We start from the raw sequence: 16,811 nt of genomic DNA on the forward strand, positions 1-16,811 counted from the left end.
AGACAGTAAGTGTATCTTTATTACACCTCAGAATCTCACCCATGCAGACAGTAAGTGTATCTTTATTACACCTCAGAATCTCACCCATGCTGACAGTAAGTGTATCTTTATTACACCTCAGAATCTCACCCATGCAGAGAGTAAGTATACCTTTATTACACCTCAGAATCTCACCCATGCTGACAGTAAGTGTATCTTTACTACACCTCAGAATCTCACCCATGCTGACAGCAAGTATATCTTTATTACACCTCAGAATCTCACCCATGCTGACAGTAAGTGTATCTTTATTACACCTCAGAATCTCACCCATGCAGAGAGTAAGTATACCTTTATTACACCTCAGAATCTCACCCATGCTGACAGTAAGTATATCTTTACTACACCTCAGAATCTCACCCATGCTGACAGTAAGTGTATCCTTATTACACCTCAGAATCTCACCCATGCAGTAAGTATATCTTTATTACACCTCAGAATCTCACCCATGCAGACAGTAAGTGTATCTTTATTACACCTCAGAAACTCACCCATGCAGACAGTAAGTGTATCTTTATTACACCTCAGAAACTCACCCATGCAGACAGTAAGTGTATCTTTATTACACCTCAGAATCTCACCCGTGCAGACAGTAAGTGTATCTTTATTACACCTCAGAATCTCACCCATGCAGACAGTAAGTGTATCTTTATTACACCTCAGAATCTCACCCATGCAGACAGTGAGTATATCTGTATTACACCTCAGAATCTCACCCGTGCAGACAGTAAGTGTATCTTTATTACACCTCAGAATCTCACCCATGCAGACAGTAAGTGTATCTTTATTACACCTCAGAATCTCACCCATGCAGACAGTAAGTGTATCTTTATTACACCTCAGAATCTCACCCATGCAGACAGTAAGTGTATCTTTATTACACCTCAGAATCTCACCCATGCAGACAGTAAGTGTATCTTTATTACACCTCAGAATCTCACCCATGCAGACAGTAAGTATATCTTTATTACACCTCAGAATCTCACCCATGCAGACAGTAAGTGTATCTTTATTACACCTCAGAATCTCACCCATGCAGACAGTAAGTATATCCTTATTACACCTCAGAATCTCACCCGTGCAGACAGTAAGTATATCTTTATTACACCTCAGAATCTCACCCATGCAGACAGTAAGTATATCTTTATTACACCTCAGAATCTCACCCGTGCAGACAGCAAGTGTATCTTTATTACACCTCAGAATCTCACCCATGCAGTAAGTAAGTATATCTGTATTACACCTCAGAATCTCACCCATGCAGACAGTAAGTATATCTGTATTACACCTCAGAATCTCACCCATGCAGAGAGTAAGTGTATCTTTATTACACCTCAGAATCTCACCCATGCTGACAGTAAGTATATCTTTATTACACCTCAGAATCTCACCCGTGCAGACAGTAAGTATATCTTTATTACACCTCAGAATCTCACCCGTGCAGACAGTAAGTATATCTTTATTACACCTCAGAATCTCACCCGTGCAGACAGTAAGTATATCTGTATTACACCTCAGAATCTCACCCATGCAGACAGTAAGTATATCTTTATTACACCTCAGAATCTCACCCATGCAGACAGTAAGTATATCTTTATTACACCTCAGAATCTCACCCATGCAGACAGTAAGTATATCTTTATTACACCTCAGAATCTCACCCATGCAGTAAGTATATCTGTATTACACCTCAGAATCTCACCCGTGCAGACAGTAAGTATATCTGTATTACACCTCAGAATCTCACCCATGCAGACAGTAAGTATATCTTTATTACACCTCAGAATCTCACCCATGCAGACAGTAAGTATATCTTTATTACACCTCAGAATCTCACCCGTGCAGACAGTAAGTATATCTTTATTACACCTCAGAATCTCACCCGTGCAGACAGTAAGTATATCTGTATTACACCTCAGAATCTCACCCATGCTGACAGTAAGTGTATCCTTATTACACCTCAGAATCTCAACCAGACAGTAAGTATATCTTTATTACACCTCAGAATCTCAACCATACAGACAGTAAGTATATCTTTATTGTGAGTATATGTGGAACAAAATGAAGCTATAAATCTCTGCGACACTATCTAGAATTTTGATTTCCTTATATTATGTTTCAGTTCCTATAAGGAAGCCTCTCATGTCTTCTGTCTTACTTTTAATTCATTATAATAGACTTTACTGTAGACATCTTACACTGAAGCCTCGGCTGATTGCAATGTAAAGCACATCATCTGCGAATAAGCAATTTACGCTGAGCGGCTGAGATCACCGTAAGCGGCTCACTAGACTGACAGTGACGATTTCCATATTCTTGTCGTGATTCCGATCCGCACACAATGCAGATGATTGCGCAGTTTAGCATTTTGTTGCTACTGTGCATGCGCACAAATCCCTATAACGTCACACGGCGCATGCGTCCTGCAGTGTGTGCGCACGGAGGCACAGTTGTAATTGAGACTCACGGTATCTGAATTGTCTTGAAATTGTGCCGGGCTTTCCGGGGAGTGAGTGGGAGGCGGTTTATCAGACGCGCGGAGATGGTCCATCTCATGGATGGGATATGTGAGAGTTATGATCGCTAACTCAGACGCTTAATCACTATCATTGGAGGCCACACTCTGGGGTATATTTACTAAAGTGAGAGCTTTTAGAAGTGGAGATGTTGCCCATAGCAACCGATCAGATTCTAGCTATTATCGTTAGAAGGTGATAGATAAATGATAAGTAGAATCTGATTGGTTGCTATGGGCAACAACTCCACTTCTAAAAACTCTCACTTTAGTAAATATACCCCTTCTGACAGAGACTCTGCACGTAGAATGCAGCAGGGGCAAATTTCAATGGTGCAACCGATGGTTGCGACTAAAGACGCCCCAAGCGGTATTACAGCGTCTGAAGTGGGCGTCCCAGTCCTTGCACATTCAGGCGCACGCGTGTGCACCAGGGGAAGGGCTGATATTAGGAGTAGAGCCTCTGCAATCTAGCTGGATCATTATGCAATAGGCAGCACCTATCCTTGTGTATCAATGCCTATTTCCCTATAGAGTGTAAGCTTGCGAGCAGGGCCCTCGTAATTCTATGTCTCCCATGCCTGTATGACAACCACATCTTTCTCCAGCTCTTCATGGCTCATGGTTAAATTATTACGAGAAGTCACCAGTTCTGCCGTTTTGTTCGTTGTGGGATCCAAACTGAGTGATCTCATTCTCTGATTCAGGTGCAAGCCCAAACGCAGACTGATCCCGTGGATATCTGCAGACTTGCGCATGCACCGTAGAAAGCAATGGCAGACTGCGCACCATGCACGGACGCTAATGGATCACTCTTTCCATGAAATTGGTGTTTCTAGGCAGAAACCATGCGATGACACAGGACTGATCCGCCTTATGGGAGTGTCATGGGAGTGCCGTGGACGAGTAGGCCGACTTCCATGCTTGTCTGAGGCGTGCGAATGGAAACGAGACGCCTGTCTTGGTGGCGCCACTTGCCTCATGAAAACGGACGGATAATCGGCATCACAGGCAGATACTCACATTAGCATAAGGTAGTAAGCGGGATAAACGGAAAAGCAAGCGCAGATGCGTCAGAATGACGTCCTTTATCTCTAACAGAGATAGGCACAAGGAAGGAGGGGCTTTCATACAGTATGTATATAGTATATATAGTGCCGGCATATCAGGCAGTGAGTTAGGAGGACCGATGTGCGCCGAGCATTGAAAGAAATACTCAGAAGAAGACAGTTTGCAGCCGACCTTGTTGTCAGGAGACCCTTACCTATTTATATACCGTTGGTTAAAGTGGGCATCAATAAGTACAGAGAAGCTGCAGACATATGCTCTGCTAGGCGTGTCATCATCATGTAGACAGCGAAGAAATGTCAGCATGTTAGAATGTCTACATATTGTCCCGGGTCGCCCAGCAGTGACTTACCTGCTCCAGCGCAAATTCCAGTTCCGGCGACCATGTGACCGCCACTTCCGGGTCAAACTTCTGATTCTCCTGCGTTCCATTAGGTATTTTTCTGCTATAACTAACTTTAATTCCTTCTGCTAACTCACCCTCTAGTGCCTAACACTGACCTCCCCAATCCCCCCACAGCCTAACCCTCCCTCTAACACCTATCCTGACCTCCCCCCACAGCCTAACCCTCCAACACCTAACCCTGACCTCCCTAATCCTCCCACAGCCTAACCCTAACCCTCCGTCTAGTGCCTACCCCTGACCTCCCCAATCCCCCCACAGCCTAACCCTCCCTCTAACACCTAACCCTGACCTCCCCCCACAGCCTACCCCTCCAACACCTAACCCTGACCTCCCTAATCCTCCCACAGCCTAACCCTCCCTCTAACACCTAACCCTGACCTCCCCCCACAGCCTAACCCTCCAACACCTAACCCTGACCTCCCTAATCCTCCCACAGCCTAACCCTAAGTCTAGTGCCTACCCCTGACCTCCCCAATCCCCCCACAGCCTAACCCTCCCTCTAATACCTAACCCTGACCTCCCCCCACAGCCTAACCCTAACCCTCCGTCTAGTGCCTACCCCTGACCTCCCCAATCCCCCCACAGCCTAACCCTCCCTCTAATACCTAACCCTGACCTCCCCCCACAGCCTAACCCTAACCCTCCGTCTAGTGCCTACCCCTGACCTCCCCAATCCCCCACAGCCTAACCCTCCCTCTAATACCTAACCCTGACCTCCCTCCACAGCCTAACCCTGCCTCTAATACCTAACCCTGACCTCCCCCCACAGCCTAACCCTCCCTCTAATACCTAACCCTGACCTCCCCCCACAGCCTAATCCTCCCTCTAATACCTAACCCTGACCCTCCCTCTAGTGCCTAATCCTGACCTCCCCTTTCCCCCACAGCCTAACCCTAACCTCCCCCCTTAGCCTATCCCTGACTTCGCCCCACCCCTCACAGCCTAACTCTCCCCCTTCAGTCTAACCCTGACCTCCCCTCTCCCCCACAGCCTACCCCTCCAACACCTAACCCTGACCTCCCTAATCCTCCCACAGCCTAACCCTCCCTCTAACACCTAACCCTGACCTCCCCCCACAGCCTAACCCTCCAACACCTAACCCTGACCTCCCTAATCCTCCCACAGCCTAACCCTAAGTCTAGTGCCTACCCCTGACCTCCCCAATCCCCCCACAGCCTAACCCTCCCTCTAATACCTAACCCTGACCTCCCCCCACAGCCTAACCCTAACCCTCCGTCTAGTGCCTACCCCTGACCTCCCCAATCCCCCCACAGCCTAACCCTCCCTCTAATACCTAACCCTGACCTCCCCCCACAGCCTAACCCTAACCCTCCGTCTAGTGCCTACCCCTGACCTCCCCAATCCCCCACAGCCTAACCCTCCCTTTAATACCTAACCCTGACCTCCCCCCACAGCCTAACCCTCCCTCTAATACCTAACCCTGACCTCCCCCCACAGCCTAACCCTCCCTCTAACACCTAACACTGACCTCCCCCCACAGCCTAACCCTCCCTCTAACACCTAACACTGACCTCCCCAATCCCCCCACAGCCTAACCCTCCCTCTAATACCTAATCCTGACCTCCCCCCACAGCCTAATCCTCCCTCTAATACCTAACCCTGACCCTCCCTCTAGTGCCTAATCCTGACCTCCCCTTTCCCCCACAGCCTAACCCTAACCTCCCCCCTTAGCCTATCCCTGACTTCGCCCCACCCCTCACAGCCTAACTCTCCCCCTTCAGTCTAACCCTGACCTCCCCTCTCCCCCACAGCCTAACCCTGACCCTCCCGTCACCTAACTGTAATGTCAACATTCTGACAATGTCGACAGTTTACATGTTGACATTGCGAGCATGTGAATACGTTGCATGCCAGCACAGTTTGAAAATGTCGACATCATAACTGTCTACATTGTGGTGTAACGCATGATTGTCGACCTTGTGACTACATCCCCTTTTCATCTGATTGCTGTCAAAGCACAAGCGGTAAAAATCCTTTGAAGCAGAAGTGTATGAGACGTAGAAGCTGTTGCACCCAGAAAGCTGCGGTCTGCGGGAGAGCGATAAGATGCGTTTACAGCCTTGATGTACGGCAGGGACACAGCGTGCTGCAGGAACGGCTCCTTGTCTCTGTGCTGTCTCCGGCTTTCCTCCTCGCAGTCTCATTCTGCACACAACACGTTATGGCTAATGCATGAGACCGGATCAGTTTCATCTTCTAGTCAGTAGGCGGCTGAGATTAGAAAGAGAATTTATATATATGTCCCTTATTTCCCAGGATACAGATGTACAGAGATCACAACATTCAGTGGTTACCCCGGGTGCTAGATACTGCTGCATGCAGCAAAACGGAGCACACCACAAAATGACAGAGGATGGATACGGAACGATTATACAAGTAACTAACACGGCCGCCATTGCAATAAAACACACACGCCGCAGCCTATAGGCCTGATCCAGCGTTGCAGGCGATGTTCACACAGCTGAAGCGATATTTTTGCTACTGCGCGAGCATGAAAATCCCTAAAAACTCCCACGGCAAAACACAGAGGCCCTGATTCAGACCCACTCGCAAGCGGCTGTCCGCTCGCAAGTGGGTCGATGGTCTGCACTGAGCATGCGCACGACGGAGGGAGCTCCGTCGTGCGCATGCGCCAGACGCGACGAGCGAAGGAAAGTCCTTCGCTCGTTGTGTCTGATCAAAGGGGGCGTGCTGTCGATGTTGATTGACAGCACGCCCCCTTTGGTGGGCGTGCCGGGGGATTGCCTCCCTGACGGGGGCGTTCCTAAGGGAACGCCTCCCATCAGAAGCCGGCCCACTGACATCACTAGTGATGTCAGTGGGAGTGATTTTGGCTCTGATAGAGCCAAAATCACTCAGGGCCTTGCGGTTGAAAACTTCAACCGCAGGCTCTGGCTCGCAGTTTCGATGGTCGCGATGGTCAAGACCATCGCGGGCATCAAACTGCACGCTCGTATAGGCTGTGGGTGGTGATCCACAGCTATATGAGCGTCCAGGGGGACGCTCCATAGTTATGGAGGACGGCCCTCATTCAGAGCGTGCGCTCTGCTCAGAGCGTACGGCTCTGAATGAGGGCCAGAGTGCGCACACAGAGGCGATGTTGCAATAGATACGGGAGCAGAAAAGTGCTGGGCGTTCTCGGGCGGTGGCTCGGAGATGGTCTGCTTTATGGGCGTGTTATAGGTGTGTCATGAAGGGGCGTGTCAGTGAAAGTGGCTGCGTACACAGATGCTGAATCTCTCACATGTGAGGCCATACCTGGGCGGAGAAACTGCCCCTGCCTGGAAGTTTTATTGTTGCGACCGATGGTGTGTTTCTTCATTGGCCCTGTTCTCCTACCGGCTTCCCCCATTGGACCTCTTCCACTCCCGGGTTTCTCCATTGAGCCTCCTCTCGTTCCGGCTTCCTCCATTGGCCCCCTCTACTCCCGGCTACCCCCATTGGCCCTCCTCTCCTCCCGGGTTTCTCCATTGACCCGCCTCTCCTCCCGGCTTTCTCCATTGGCCCCCTCTACTCCCGGCTACCCCCATTGGCCCTCCTCTCCTTGCGGCTTTCTCCATTGGCCCCCTCTACTCCCAGCTTCCCCCATTGGCCCTCCTCTCCTCCCGGGTTTCTCCATTGACCCGCCTCTCCTCCCGGCTTTCTCCATTGGCCCCCTCTACTCCCAGCTACCCCCATTGGCCCTCCTCTCCTTGCGGCTTTCTCCATTGGCCCCCTCTACTCCCAGCTTCCCCCATTGGCCCTCCTCTACTCCCGAGTTTCTCCATTGACCCGCCTCTCCTCCCGGCTTTCTCCATTGGCCCCCCTCTACTCCCAGCTTTTTCCATTGGTCCTCCACCCCCCTCCCCACACCCCATCCTCCTCTCCTTTCCATTCTTTTTGAGTGACATCACGCATCCAGCTGACTGGACCCTCCTGTGAAATATGCCAACAGTCACTGCTGTTCCATGTGACAAAGGGGTCTATTTACTAAGTTTTGGATGGAGATAAAGTGGACAGAGATAAAGTACTAGCCAACCAGCTCCTAACTGCCATGTCACAGGCTGTGTTTGAAAAATGACAGTTAGGAGCTGGTTAGCTGGTAGTTTATCTCCGTCCAAGTCTTAGTAAATAGACCCCAATATCTCTGCTAGTTGGCGTGGCAGCAATTACAGCGGTGCCTAGTAAAACCCAACTGCCAACGTTCAAGATGATAAAGCGATGGCCACTGACATGTAATATAACCTACTGCTACCAGACAGCATGCTTAGCGGGCTTAGGGCCTGATTCAGAGCCGCTCGTAAGCGGCAGCTCGTTCGCTCCGAGCGATGTTTGCCCAACTGCGCATGCGTACGGATCATAATACGCATGCGCGAACCAGTCAGTGTGGCCGAAATTCATGTGCTCGCAAAATAGCGAATGCCTGCTATTTTGAGTGACAGGAGGAGGCGTATGTGGGTGGTAACAGGGGAAGGTGCTTGAAAACGGGGAGTGGAGATCAGAACGCAGGCGTGCTTAAAGGTCAAAACGGGCATTTTATGGGTGTGCATAATTAATACAGCAGCGTCATTGACCACGTCACTGGGTTATTTTATAGCCAGAACTGCTCGCAAGATTGTGGTAGGAAAAACCAACCACAAGAATAGCGAGCAGTTCATACGCTGTTCGATGTACTCGATTAATCTAATAAATAGCGGACATGACGTAGGATGCGAGCGGCCAGGGGGCGTAGTTTCCCAAAAAACGACCGCAAGTTTAGTTCGCTCGTTCAGACCTAGAGGCGTGAACAGACCGCAAACAGCGAACGGTTCATTTGAATAGCCACCCCTATTTTCTGGACGAGCGAGCGCAAATAGCGACCGGCTCTGAATCAGGCCCTTAATCTTTATTTTCAAGTAATCTGGTGCCCTGCCTTGGCTACACGCCTCCCCTCCCATGTAGCAGTTATGTGAGGAATGGAAATCATTGGTTAGGTCCTAACAAAAATATTGGAGAAATGACATGGATATAATAGATGTTCATTATAAATTATACATGATAATAATACACTGTACTAAGCTATTCTCAGTCATTTAGGCTGTTAATATGTTGCACTTACCTATCTCCACCATTAATTGCCCCATACCTTTATCACAATTACCATTTATCTTTGGTATATTTTGTCACGGTCCGGTGCCGCCAAAGCCCCTCACCAAATAAGCTGTGTATCCCTGTCTCCAGTGCAAGACCACACCAGGCATTGCCAACCCCTCAACAGAGACCTCACATAGGACTCCGCAGCTACGATGAGTGCTTTATAAACACAGGGGACATCTAAGAAACTGTGCTACAGGAAATTGCAGATCACATGGCGCTAATCACATCAGGGTCTGCCCTTAGGATTGGTCACATGAGCTAAAATGCAATATACAGTGGCACACTACCCTCCAATGACCACATTACCTTGGAATAGTACAGAACCACCCACTTTATTAGCAGGAGGGCTAATCTTGGTGTAGTTTTCATCGAAACAAACCAACCATGATCCTGCTCCACCAAGTTATTGATCCCTAGAGGAGGGGGTGGGGCCCTCAGGGAGTGGGGCCCCCTGGAGGATTTCCCCTGTACACCTGTGAACCAGTCCGACCCAGGGCTCACATATGCGCATATCTCCTGGCCTGGAAATTCCACAGGGTCGCTCTTACCACTTCGGGACAGTATCGCGGAGCCCTGGTGAGATATTTTTAACAAATCAGGGACAATTTTTCTTTTATGGTCATAAAAAAAAATTCAACATTATCGTCACACTTTGATAAATAGGCCCCTTATATCTTTTTAAAACAAATTATGTATTTTGTGCAGCTGTACTGTATCTAGCTTAAGACCATCATCAGGGGATGGAGGTCTGCACCGCACTTCTGCAGGTAGCGGAGGCAATATCGGGTCGCGTAGGAGCCTCAAGACAAGATAAACGGCAAATGAAAGAAAAAGGAAATGAAAAACATGCATTAAAAGCGTGAAATGCCCAAGAAAGCAGCATTTGGAGACGTTCTGTATTTCTCATCGTGACAAAGGAAGGCATAACAAAATGCTGAGTGCTTTTAGATTGCTTATAAATAAACGTAATGTAATGTGCCCTGGTAGGGCCTGGATTGAGCAGTAATTTGTTACAAGCCTTGCAGGGGAGGACGAGTGGCGCCAGGAGGACCATCAGGCAGCTGACCTGGAGCTGGGCTGCATCTGCTCACTCGCAATAAAATATTAAATGCATGTGCTGGAGATTGCGAGGCAGTAGACCAGATAGACCCGATATCAAATAGACACGTCGTAGTGGTGGGGTGGAGGGTTAATTGTGCAATGACATTATTAGTACAATTAGTCTGAGCAACAAGCGCTGTATCTGCATGTTAGGCTTCTAGAGAAATAATCCAACTACACCCAATGGCAGCCACCTTTTATCTCCACACGCAAATTGGCTTTTCACTGGGAGCCGAAGGTCTTCACCGATATACAAAATATTCCCACTCCTTGTATACATAGTCTGTATACATTGTCCAGATAAAATACTGTATATAGCAAATATAAGTGCTAGTGGTAAAGTCTGCTCTGGGGGCACACAGGGTGTAGTAGGTATTACCACCGGCCGCATGGCTCAAATCCCGACAGCGAAAGCCCGGCAAAGGTGAAGATCCCGACTGCTAATTAGGTAATTATCGCTAACCTAATTCCCTACCCCAACCCTAACCCTCCTTTAGGGGTGCCTAACCCTAACCTCCCCCCAAGTGCCTATCCCTAACCTCTCCCGGGGGGGTGCCTAACCCTAACCTCCCCCCAGGGGACCTAACCCTACCCCCCCTTCCCCTAGCCTAAATCTAACCCTCCCGGGGGGGGGTGCCTCACCCTGTCCCCCCATTAGCCCTAAAACCTAACCCTACCCCCCGCGGCTGTCCGCGCCCGGCACCCTGCTTACCTTCGTTCGGTATGCTGTGCGTCGGGCTCCCGGCGTTGGTGTAATAACAGGCGTCGGGATTTCGATGCCTGTGATTAGTACCTTGCCGGGATTAGACAGTCAGGAAGCCCGCGGTCGGCATTTAGACCGTCGGCTTCCTGACCACATCCTGGCACATACCTCCCATCATTTGTACATGCAACATTGGGGCAAAATTTCTCCTGATACCGGCCAAAACGTCTGTATTAGTTATGTCCACTTTGAGGCCCGTGAATCGGTGTCCATAGCTGAGTTTGCACATGCGTAAAGTACAGATTTATATTTGTGTATACGCATTAGCATACCATAGATATTTAAACTATTGAATGGTTAACATGGTTCCAGGGCATTGGAAGGCTGTAACACTGCAACAAATGAATGGCGCAATTCCGTTGGCCATCTTTAGGGTGGTGTTGCTGTACCATCTGAAGCGGACCTGGATGTGCGGCTCTGACTGACCCATATGCCTTTTTGTTGTTGCTTTCCTGTGTATAATATTATTGGTTTATATTTTGTAGCACAGATTTTAGAACACTGAGTGCCTGATTCAGACCCGCTCGCGAGCGCTGAGCGCTCGCAAGCGGGTCGATGGTGCCCTAGTGCGCATGCACACGACAGAGGGAGCTCCGTCGTGCGCATGCGCGAGACCCGAATAACGATGGGTCTCGCACCAAAGGGGGCGTGCTGTCGATGGTGAGTGACAGCACGCCCCCTTTGGTGGGCGTGCCGGGGGCGTGGCTGACAGACGGAGGCGTTCCCATGGGAACGCCTACCGTTTGGGGCCGGCCCCACTGACATCACTAGTGTCTGATAGAGCCAAAATCACTCCAGGGCTTGCGGCAACGAGACCCTACCGCAGGGTCTCGGGGCAAGCCCGATGGTCGCGATGGTCTTGACCATCGCGACCATCATCATGGACACTCGCATAAGCTGTGGGTGGTAACCCACTGCTATGCGAGCGTCCAAAAGGCCGGATGGAAAAAAAAAACCACGCCCTGATTCAGAGCGGGCGCTCGTTCAGAGCGTCCGGCTCTGAATCAGGCCCAGAGTTGCAGGTCTGGGAACACAGCTGGAAGGTTGAATAACAGCTTATATTAAAACATAGCTCCCGACATTGATACAGGAGGAAAGGGGACGAAATAAGCCCTACCTAGGATTTCACCAAAATGTCCATCTTCATGTAAGCTCCACCCTTCCGAGAGCCCTGATTTGGGGCAGTTGTGACTGGAGATGTGCGCTGACCCCTGTGTTTTGGTTTTGGATCTGGGTTTTCTTAAAAAAAAAAATTGATAAAAGTTTTAAAAACAGCTAAAGTCAAATCATGTCATTTTTGTAATCCAAAGAAGATCAGAACCGCGACTCAGATCTGTCCGGATTCGCGAAATTCCGGCGGATTCAGACTTCTGGAGAACTGAACCACACATCTCTAGTTGTGACATGCGCCTTCAGTAATGAGGACATGCTAAATAATGCCTTAGGCTTAGCAGAGAAGAGAGTCAGAAGAGAGTCAGAAGAGGGTCAGAAGAGAGTCAGAAGAGGGTCAGAAGAGGGTCAGAAGAGAGTCAGAAGAGGGTTAGAAAATAAAGAATCACAAATCAACAGTTTCATTAGAAAATCCATATTATATTATACATCACTCTAAAATATACAATTCATTTCTTTGATACAACTCTTCCGTCTGTAGTACCGGCTGGTAGCGTATCCAGTGCTTTCATCTTTTCCCTCTTCTCCTGTCGCTATAATGAGCTACAATCTCTGAGCACACGTCAGATCATGGAGCTCGTATTCCTTGTGCAAAGTCAGAATTTCCGCGAGATGAGGGGATTAGCACGCCAGTATTAGCGCACCAGGGTGAATTTACATCCCTCAGGGATTAATATCATGACAAGTGTCATCCACCTACAGCGACACGTTTCTAAGGAAGCAGATTTGGGCATGTGCCTTTCTTAAACGGTGACAGGGTTTGCATGGAACCCTGGACCTAATTCTGCAAGGAACGCACGGATGCAGACGCACGCACCTGGCCGCTGCGAGAATATGGTAATGATTGCATATGCACGGCAATCGCAGCACAAAGATGCAGGCGTCCAGCATTACATAATGCCGCCCCCTTTACCCTCCGCTAACGTCCGTACTGATGCGCTAGGCTGAGAAAACATTGGACATCGGATCCACACGCAGACTAAAGGAAAACCTGACCCTGCAGCAGGAGTTGAGAGACTTCCTGCACGCAGAGGGACGCCAGGCTGCGTCCGACATCTCAGTGGCATTCTATGCACGCCCCTGTAACGGGTTGCGAACGCACTGGCACGCCTGCGTTCAGCCAACAACTCCCCGTATCCACCCACAAATGGCACGTCCAGTCAATTACTTTCTGATTTCCCTGGGTCTGAGTATTCACTGCGCTCGCTTTTGTGGACGCAGTGAGCAGTTTGCGCACTGTGTCCTAGACGCATGCAAACATCGGCCGATTGTGTGCGTCTGCATCCGTGCTTTCCTTGCTGAATCAGGTCCCCTATCCTGCAATGTTAAATACTAAAAGATTCCTTAAATAACTAAGCATTACCTCCAGAAACGATATAATGAAGCCTTGTATTATAATTTATTTTATTTTAAAAAGTCACAACTGGAGGGGCTTATCTATGTAAATCTCACAACCGCGCACAATGCCACAAAGCAGAGAATTAATTTAAATTCATGTTCAAAGTTTGAGTTTAGGGGTAGATCAAGTTACCCGGCAGATGAAAAATGCAAATAATTAATTCTTCTGGTGCTTTGGAAAAATCTACCTTGGGAGAATACACAAGGACAAAAGGATTTTATTTGCAGATATATTAAAAAAAAAACAAGGAAAATTATTGTTTTCTCTCATAACAGAAATGAACGAGTTCCAAGTCTGCAGAATGTATTACTGAGGATTTTCACATTCACATCCTTTAGTGGATCTAATTGAAATGATGCGCCGAGCTTATTAATGAGGTTTCGTCTTGTGATTTTTTTTTTTTCATTTTTTTAATACTCTCGCCTCTTTCTGCTTCAAGACACGTCTCAAACGAAACGTCTCGCAATGCAGATATTTATTGTCTGTCTCTTAAGAAGCTGTACGTTGCAGCATTTTCCATCATTCAGATAACACGGCTTTTTACTGAGTATTCCTGAGCGCAGATCTGCCGAGAGGAACCGGTTGTCTATTGCGTAATCTGTCTTTGTTTCCAAATCCAGGAGAAAAGGTCAGGCCAAGAGGCCTAAACTAATGTAGATGTCTCACCAAGCACAATGCAGACAATGAGAGCTGAACGCAAACTATAGAACATTCACTTATCAATATATTCATGGTTCTTTAGGTCAGGAGGTGATGGAGTGTTTCTTCCCCCTTCTTTGTGAATGTAATGATACCCCAGAGTATAACATGCCAATATTTAGCCAATGAGCAGTTACGTGAATTATTGTAGAACCAGGTGCTAAATCTCTCAATGTTAGCTAACGCTAACCCACCGTCTACTACTAATTACTTCACGGTATCCTAACCCTACAGATGCCAATCTCTCCTCCATTATAGCCAAAAACCATCCCATCTCCCAAATGACCTTATTGGGACAATCCTGAGAGACTGGGGAACACTGGTGGGGCACTGGTGACTGAGAAAGTCAGCGACTCCAGTAAAAAATATAATTTGTTGCAAATAATTGCCCAATTTCCTATGAACAATTGCTCAGGACAATACTGTGTTACTGTTTGTAACACATAACAAGCAATGCACAGCGATCATTCCCTGCCCACATGTTCGTCTCAAGTGCTCATGCTGGCCAGTAGCTCTGACCAGGTGCAAAATAAATAGGGGTCACGAGTTGGGTCCTGCGAGTCGTTCTCATGGCAAACTCACACTGCGAATTACATTTACAACCAATTCCAAACTCACATTTATTTTTCAGAGGTAATTCACGATTTTTTGTGCGCACCACCCAAAGCAGGTGAAAAGGTCGGTAAAATCTTTATTCTAAGGTAAAAATGTCAGGACACAATGCAGAACCTTTGGTACATCCCACCCAGGGAATAATCATGTGCTTGGAGGCGTTTAAATTGCAGAATTTGGCCAATAAAGACATGTCAGTTTTCAGGTGAGTTTTTCTAAAAAGCTCAAGAATGGGTTAAATGATGTGCGACATGTATGCGGAGGTGTAAATGATGGGGGACAGGTATATGGAGGTGTAAATGATGTGGAGCAGGTACGTGAAGGTGTAAATGATGTGCGACATGTATGCGGAGGTGTAAATGATGTGGGACAGGTATGTGGAGGTGTAAATGATGTGGGACAGGTATGTGGAGGTGTAAATGATGTAGGACAGGTATGTGGAGGTGTAAATGATGGGGTACAGGTATGTGGAGGTGTAAATGATGTGGGACAGTTATGTGGAGGTGTAAATGATGGGGGACAGGTATGTGGAGGTGTAAATGATGTAGGACAGGTATGTGGAGGTGTAAGTGATGGGGTACAGGTATGTGGAGGTGTAAATGATGTGGGGCAGCTATGTGGAGGTGTAAATTATGTGCAACATGTATGCGGAGGTGTAAATGATGTGGGACAGGTACATGGAGGTGTAAATGATGTGGGACAGGTATGTATGAGGTGTGTCACGATCCGGTGCGCGAGGCTGCCAGGCTCGCGGCTCTTACCTTGCAGGGCGCTCTGGCGCGGTCCCTCCGGCGGTGGAGCTGGGTCCTGGAGAGCAGCGCTGGTCACAGGGGGTCTCCACAGAGAAAGGGGGCCCATCTGGAGGGAGATGTGAGCGGGTGAGACTGTCAGCACTTCCGCGCTGGAGACTGCTGGGCGTGGCCATTTTGGATTCTGGTCAGGTGGTGGACTGTAGCCAATCAGCTCACAACTTGTCCAGGAAATGCTTGTAGCCTATCAGACGTTACCACTGAGTACTAAAGGGCTGTCAAGAGGTCCTTTGGTTGCCAGTGCAACGTCTATCACAGCTTATGCTGTGAGCTAGTTCCTGTGCTCCCTTGCTCCTCAGTGCTGCAGTTCCAGAGTGTCTCACTGTATACCATCTCATAGTTCTGTATCACTCCAGTCCTGCGTGCCAGCTTACTACTTGTGCCAGCTACCTGCTGCGGACCGGCCGTCCCCGGTCGCTGAGTACAGACCGCGTCCCTTCAGCTAAACCACCCTCCGTGCGCCCAGTCACCTCATGAGTCATACTCCATTAAGACCGGCTGCCTTTCAGTTCCAGCAAACAAGCCTCCACTCCGCATCCGACTCCACTCCGGGTCCAAGCCCACGCCAAGCCGTGACAAGGTGTAAATTATATGGGATAGGTTTGTGGAGGTGTAAATGATGTGGGACAGGTTTGTGGAGGTGTAAATGATGGGGGACAGGTATGTGGAGGTGTAAATGATGGGGGACAGGTATGTGGAGGTGTAAATGATGGGGGACAGGTATGGTGAGGTGTTAATGATGGGGGGACAGGTATGTAGAGGTGTAAATGATGGGGGACAGGTATGTGGAGGTGTAAATGATGGGGGACAGGTATGTGGAGGTGTAAATGATGGGGGACAGGTATGTGGAGGTGTAAATGATGGGGGACAGGTATGTGGAGGTGTAAATGATGGGGGGACAGGTATGTGAAGGTGTGAATGATGTGGGACAGGTAGGTGGAGGTGTAAATGATGTAGGACAGGTATGTGAAGGTGTAAATTATGTAGGACAGGTATGTGGAGGTGTAAGTGATGTGGGATAGGTATGTGAAGGTGTAAATAATGTAGGACAGGTATGTGGAGGTGTAAATGATGTGGTACAGGTTTGTAGAGGT

This window comes from Taudactylus pleione, unplaced genomic scaffold (assembly GCF_031769625.1).
Source record: "Taudactylus pleione unplaced genomic scaffold, aTauple2 ptg000850l, whole genome shotgun sequence".
In the NCBI taxonomy this organism is placed as follows: domain Eukaryota; kingdom Metazoa; phylum Chordata; class Amphibia; order Anura; family Myobatrachidae; genus Taudactylus; species Taudactylus pleione.